This window comes from Elephantulus edwardii, unplaced genomic scaffold, assembly GCF_000299155.1.
Source record: "Elephantulus edwardii isolate Elephantulus edwardi_28Jun2011 unplaced genomic scaffold, EleEdw1.0 scaffold00234, whole genome shotgun sequence".
NCBI classification, from domain to species: domain Eukaryota; kingdom Metazoa; phylum Chordata; class Mammalia; order Macroscelidea; family Macroscelididae; genus Elephantulus; species Elephantulus edwardii.
The window spans coordinates 1,610,131-1,617,513 of NW_006399984.1; the positions used below are offsets into that span (position 1 = coordinate 1,610,131).

General features: G+C 40.5%; 1 protein-coding gene and 1 pseudogene across 1 annotated transcript in view; one reads left to right on the forward strand and one right to left on the reverse strand.

The window, feature by feature from the left end:
- Positions 1–7,383, reverse strand: part of OCA2 (oculocutaneous albinism II) — a 569,803-nt gene that overhangs the window by 214,163 nt on the left and 348,257 nt on the right. The gene's annotated exons all lie outside the window — the stretch shown is intronic.
- LOC102858018 overlaps positions 2,198–7,383 on the forward strand; it is a 13,533-nt pseudogene continuing 8,347 nt past the window's right edge.

Genomic DNA, 7,383 nt, shown 5'->3' on the forward strand with positions numbered 1-7,383 from the left:
GGGGGAAACCCATTTAGAAATACCACCTCAGATAAGAGTCTCATAACAAAAGTTGACAGACTACTATAAGGTCTGCAACAAGGAAATGACTGATAACTCTATTATAAAATGGGCAAAAAGATGTGGAAAGACTTTTCAGAGGAAGACCTTCAGATGACTAACAGACACATGAAGAAATACTCTAAATAACTTGCAATAAGAGAGAACAAATCAAAATCACAATGAGATACCATCTCACCCAGTAGCTGTGGCAAAGTTTAATAGGACAGCAAGCAATAAATGTTGGTGAGGATGTGGAGAGATTGGAACTCTTATAAACTGTTGGTGGGGTTGTAAAATGGTATAACCTCTCTGAAAGTCAATTTGGCATTTCCTCGAAAAGCTGATAGTAAAATTCTGTATGACTCAACTTTTCCACAGATACAAATATACCCTGAGGAAAATAGAACTGAGACACAAGCAGAGATTGGTACTCCGATATTCATATCTGTGTTATTCACAATAGCAAGGAAATTACAATAGTCTAAACATTATCAACAAATGAAAGGACCGAGAAATTGTGGTGCATTCACAGGATGGAATACTGTGCAGTACTCAGGAGCAACAATTACAAATATACTATGTAACACAGGAGAGGCTGGAGAGAGAGCATTATGGCATTATGCTGAGTGCACTGCAAGGGCATAAATGCAGTCTCATAAGGGCAAATACTACATTAGACTTCTATTGTAATGTATATGTGCAAAATGCAAAGGGGCAAAGAAAGGGTGCAAAGGAGCTGAGGGTGTACAGAGGAAGAAATCCTGATGTCACACAATTTAGTGGGTGGACAGAAGAGGTGAAGGGTTAAGAAAAGATACACTGGGGACCTGAAAAGATCATGAAATAGTGGACATATGTAAATGGTGACTGATTGTCTAAAACACAATGTGTGGGAATGGTCATATGAAATGCAAGGTGAGTGGAGGAATGTGTGAAACACAATGTACGTGTGTGAAACTCAATGTACTTGAGTAAAACACAGTATGTTCAAATTTTGTTTGCAAACCAATATAAAAGAAAAATAAATTAATAAGACTCTAGGAATCAATAGGCTATTAAGTGACATGTTTTGGTAAGAGACCTAGTCCCAGACAAACTCATCAGTCTATGCCACAATATTTGGAAGGCAATTACCAGACCAACTGACTGGAAGAAATACATATTTGCTCTCCTTCCCAAAATAGGTCATTGTTGTTGTTGTTATTGTTGTCATTATTGTTATTGTTGAATGCCTTAGAGTTGAGTATGATTCATAGCAACCCTATGAACAAAAGGTCTGAAGCCACTCTACAAATATTGACATTTGTCAAAGTTCATAGAGTTTCCAGAGGCATGATGTTCAGGAAGTGGATGCCACTCCTTGCTTCCAAACTTGTCAGAGTATATTATGTTTGTTATGTGTCATTGAGTTGCCTGCAAGGGATAACAACTCTTCGTACAGCAGGTCTGAACCCTTCCCTGTCCTGGGCCAGTCTCCCAATTTCCAACACACTAACCCCATTGCCCCAGTCACTGTATCAATCCATCTTCTATAAGGTCTTCCTCTCCTACGCTGCCTGTCCACCCTTCTGAGCATGATGTCCTTCTGTAAGGAATAGTCCCTCCTGGCCACATACTCAAAGTAAGTGAGGCAGAACTTCAAAATCCTAGCCTCCAAGGAGAGATTTGGTTTCACCCTCTCCAAGACAGACCTATTTCATTTCTTGGCAGTCCATGGTATGTTCAACTCAACACAACTCAAAGGCAACAATTCTTCTGTCACCCTTAGTCATTGTCTAACTCTCTGAACCATAACAAATAATTGAAAAGACCACGGCTTGGATTAGGTACACCTTCGTATCTAGACTGATATTGTTGCTCTTCAGCACTCTGGAGAGGTCAATGACAACAGATTTTTCCAATGCAATTTGTCTTTTGATTTCCTGAGTGCTGGTATTAACAATGTTGATTGTGGATTCTAAGGTGGTGGTGCTGGAGAGAGCAGTGTGAAGAGCAGGAGGAGCAGCAAGCTGCACAGAGATGGGCCACTAGACAGACCTTCAGGCCACAGAGAGACCGACCGACATGGTGTGATGTGGACAGTAGGAATTGGAATCACAACTTTTCCTAGAACAATTAGTTTTGGAGCTACAGGAACATAGAGCTGGGCCGCATCATGGGCCCAGTCAAAGCCGAAAGTCTCCTGTCAAGCTGCTGTGGGTCCCATCCACCAGGAGAAAGGTTAGCCAGAAATTGAATGAGTTCTCTTAAGCCCCACTAAGAGCAAGTGGGTCTGCTGGAATTTGATTGAGTTTTCTTGTGCCATTGCCAAACACCCATGAATTGGGGGGGGGGGCAAAAGTAATTGTTGTTGTTGTTGTTGTTGTTGTTGTGTGCCGTCGAGTCGCCTGAGACTCATAGCGACCCTATGTAATTAGATTAGGTTTTCTTGGGCACTGCTGATTGCCTGAGAGAGCACCCAAGAGTGAGTACGCCAGTTGTGGGAATTGGACTGAATTCTCTTGGGTCCCACTGACTGACCAGGAATGGGCAGGCTAGTGGGAATTTATCTGAATTTCCTGCACACCATCAACTGCCTGAGAGAGCATCCAAGAATGAACATGCCAGGGGGCGTTTGACTGAATTTTGTGGACACCGCAGACAGGCCATAGGCAAGTGGGTTGGTGGGAATTTAACTGAATCTTCTCGGGTCCCTCTGAACCAGGTCCCTGCTGGGGCAGGGACTGCTGTGCAAGGGCACCTGGGTAAAAGCTGCTGAGAAGGCACCACTGAGGAAGAGCTGCTGGGTGGGAGACAGAAAGCTGAAATTTGAGTAAGAACCCCACTCATGAGCACACCCAGACAGGTGAGGTCTGAGTGATGTCCTGCAAGTGGTTGACCTGCCCCTGTTGTAGCCCCCACCCCCGTGTCTGTCCAGCCCCCTTTCAGCTCCACACCTGTACATATACATCCAATCAATCAACTTGCCTTTAATCCAGAGCACCTTGATCTGACTTAACTACAAGAGGCTGCTCTCATAGGCCCTGAACTGAACTTTCGATTGAGTCAGAAGTTCAGAACAAAACACAAGTGGTGTAGCTGCTGAACTGATTTCTAGAGCATTGTTTTCAGGTCAAGAAAATTTCAGTGTCTCGAAGAAAGGAAGCTATCCCACACACTATACAAGTTCAAAGCAAGATGTCACCCCTAAAAGGTGACACAGCATCAATGGATTTCCTGACCAGAAAGTCTGATGGAACTTTCTGACACAGAATGTTAAAGAACAATGATTGAATATTTTCAATGGGTGAAAGACAAACTTGAAGAATTACAGAACACTGAAAGCAAAAACCAAGAGGAGCTTAAAAAAAAATCCAGAACAATGCAGATACAACAAACGAGGCATTTAGCTGTTACTGTCCATTTGCCAACAACAAACAATGACACCCTGATGAGTGGAAGCACGATGAAGACACACCACTTTGAGAGAGGATCAGAGAGTCAATCCAGCTCAATTTTATTGGGGGCTGCAACGCACTTATATATAAACAAGTAAACAGGAAGACAGGATAGGGTGGGCTTACAGATGTGAGATGTGTGCATTGGATAGGAGAATCACAGCCTCGTGCAGACTACTCCCAGCTCAACAGATGTGACAGCCATCTTCCCAAGTGGCGACCTTCCTCAAGCTAGTACAGCCAAACACAGGTGAGCTTACTCTACCCATATTAAAGGCCATTGAGAGGTTTGCACTTATCCGGAGCTTAGGTGATCTGTCCTGGCCAGAGGGTCTCCCTTCCTTCCCAACATTCCCCAACAACTGGCAGTACTGGAAAAACAAGAAACTACGATCCTAAATATGAGGTCCAATATTTCAGATGCTGTCAACATGATGGAGGAATATGAGAGCAGAGTTGAAGAAATGGAACACAGAACCAGTGAAATAGAAGATAGAACTGTCGCCACATATCTGCTGGAGCAAAGAGCATAATCAAAAAAGGAAAGAAGAAAACCTAAGAGTATTGTTGAACACAATCAAAAGAAATAACTTGCACATCATTGGAATCCCAGAACAGGAAAAAGCAACTAAAGACACTGAAAATTTTATAGAAGAATTACTATTGGAAAACTTACCAGGCATAATAAAGAATGAGAAAATATATATTCAAGAAGCTGAGAGAACAGCTGATAAAACAGAACTCAAAAGAAAAAGACCAAGGTATATCATAATTAAATTTGCCAAACCAAAGACACAGAGAGAATTCTGAAAGCAATGAGAAAGAAACAGAAAGTAACCTATAAGGGAGAGCAGATAAAATTACATGCCAATTTCCCAGCAGAAACCAAGCGAGCAAGAAGACAGTGGAATGACATTATCAAACACTCAAAGAACACAACTGTCAACCAAGAATACTATACCCAGCATAACTATCCATAAAATATGAAGAAGAGATCAAGACATTCCCAGAAAAACAGAACCTAAGAGAGTTAGTAAAAACAAGACCAGCATTGCAGGAAATACTGAGAGATGTTTTTCTTAGAGAGGTCCCACAGATAGCAGCATGGACCAAAGTAAACAGCAACACCACCAAAAAGAATGCAACAAAATTATAGAAATAAAACCCTGCCTTTCAATAATCACACTGAATGTGAATGGTTGGAATGCATCACTGAAGAGAAAAAGAGTAGCAGATTGGATAAAAAAATAAAACCCAATAATATGTTGTCTACAAGAGACACACCTGAAAAATTAAGATAAAGAAAGACTAAAAATAAAAGGATGGGGGAAAATATAACAAGCAAATGGCAACCAGAAGAAAAAGCAGGAGTAGTGATATTAATCTCTGATAAAATAAATTTCAATGCAAAACCATCAAAACATGCATGATGATTAAAGGGTCAATAAAACAAGAGGACATAAGAATAATAAATATCTAGGCACCAAATGAAAGACCTGGAAAATATACAAAACAAATATTAACAAAACTGAAAAGGAAAAAGAAAACACTACTATAGTACTTGGAGACTTCAATACACCCCTCTAAAGAAAAGATAGAACTGCCAGGAAAAAAAAATTGAACAAAGACACTCAAGAATTAAACCACAAAATAAACCAAATCAATGTCATAGATATTTATGGGCTATTGCACAAAAAAAAAAAAAAAAACACACACACACTATGCCTTCTTCTCCAATGTGCATGGAAAGTTCTCCAGAATAGATCACATTTTAGGTCACAAGACAACCATAAATAAATTCAAAAACATAGAAATAATAAGAAGCATTTTCTCAGACCACAATCCTATAAAATTAGAAATTAATAACAACAAAAAAAAACATATCTTTGGAAGCTGAACAAAACCTTGCATGAACACAGGTGGGTACTAGAAGAAATAAAAAATGAAACTAAAAAGTTTCTTGAAAACAAACTTACCAAAACCTACTGGAAACAGCCATAGCAGCAATTGGAGGTCAAGTTAAAGCAATAAGCAAACATATCAAAAGGCAAGAAAACATGACCATTGACTCTCTAAAACAATATCTCCAACAAATTGAAAAAGAACAGCAAGAAAACCTGGCATCATGTAAAAAAACTGATATTATGAAAATTAAAACAGAAATAAATGAAATAGAAAACAAAAACAATTGAAGTGATCAACAAAAAAAAGGAGTTAGTTCTTTGAAAAGATCAATAAAATCAACAAACCGCAAGGAAAACTAACAAAGAAAAGGACACAAACAATCTGAATAAAAGATGAAATGGGTAAAGTCATAACAGATCCAACTAAAATAAAAAGGCTAACATTGCAATATTATAAAAAAATATGCCACTGTTGTTGTTGTTATGTGCCATCAAGTCGCTTGCAACTCATATTGACCCTATGTAAAACAGCACTAAACTCTGCTATGTCCTGTGCCAATCACACTGTTTCCAACACACCAATTCTGATTAACCAAGTCACTGAATCAATCCTTCTCATAGAGGGCCTTCCCCTCTTGCACTGTACCTCCACCCTCCCAAGCATGATGTCCCTCTCCAAGGACCAATCTCTCCATACAACATGTCCAAAGTATGTTAGACGGAGCCTCAGAAACCTTGCCTCCAAGGAGCAGCCCAGTTTAATCCTTTCCAGGATGAATCTGTTTGTTTTCCTAGCAGTCCATGGTATTCTCAATACTATTCTCCAGCACCACAGCTCAAAGGAATCAATTCTCCTTCTGTCCTCCTTGGTCATTGTCCAACTCTCTGATGCATAACAAGTGATAGCAAAGACCATGGCCTATATCAGAAGCACCTTAGTCTACAGAGAGACACGACTGCTCTTCAGTACTTTGGAGAGGTCCCTAACAGCAGACTTTCCCATGGCAATACGTCTTTTAATTTCCTGGCTACTGGTGCCAAGAGTGTTGACTGTGGAGCCAAGCAAACTAAAGCTGTGAACAATCTCAGTCTCTTCACCATCCATCCTGATGCTTCCAATTGGCCCAGTGGTGATAATCTTTGTCTTCTTGACATTGAACCTCAATCCATATTGGAAACTGCAGTCCTTGACCCTCTGCAGCAAGAGTTTCAGGTCCTCTTCAGTTTCAGCAAGGAGGATTGTGTCATCTGCATAATGCAGATTTTTGATAGATCTTCCACCAATCCTGACCCCATATTTCTCCTCATAGAGCCCAGCCTCCTGGATAATCTATTCTGCATACAGGTTGGAAAGGTATGGAGACAGGACACATCCCTGGCATACGCCTTTCCCAATTTTGAACCAGGCAATATTTCCTTGCTCTGTTTTGACAACTGCCTCTTGGTCCAAGTATGGGTTTTGCATTAGCACAATCAAGTGTTCTGGAATTCCCATTCTTCTCAAAGTGAGCCACAGTTTGTTATGATACACAGTCAAATGCCTTTGCATAGTAAATGAAACAGAGATAGACATTCCTCTGGTACTCCCTGCTTTCAGCTAAGATCCATCTAACATTAGCTACAATTTCCCTAGTACCACGACCCTTTCTAAACCCAGCCTGGACTTCCAGCAGTTCTCTGCTGATATGCTGTTCCAGTAGTTTTTGGATAATCTTCAGTAGAACCTTACTTGCATGTGGAATCAATTATATTGTTCTATATTTCCACACTGTGTTGTCGCCCTTCTTTGGGATGGAAACAAATATAGACTTCTTCCTGTCATTTGGCCAAGTGGTTGTTCTCCAGATTTCTTGGCACAACTTGGTGAGCACATCCAGGGCAGCATCTGTTAGCTGAAATATGTCAGTATATGTCAGTATACCATCTGTTCCTGGGGCCTTATTTTTTGCTTTTTCCTTCAAAGCAGCCCAAACTTCTTCCTTCATCACCATAGGCTCTTG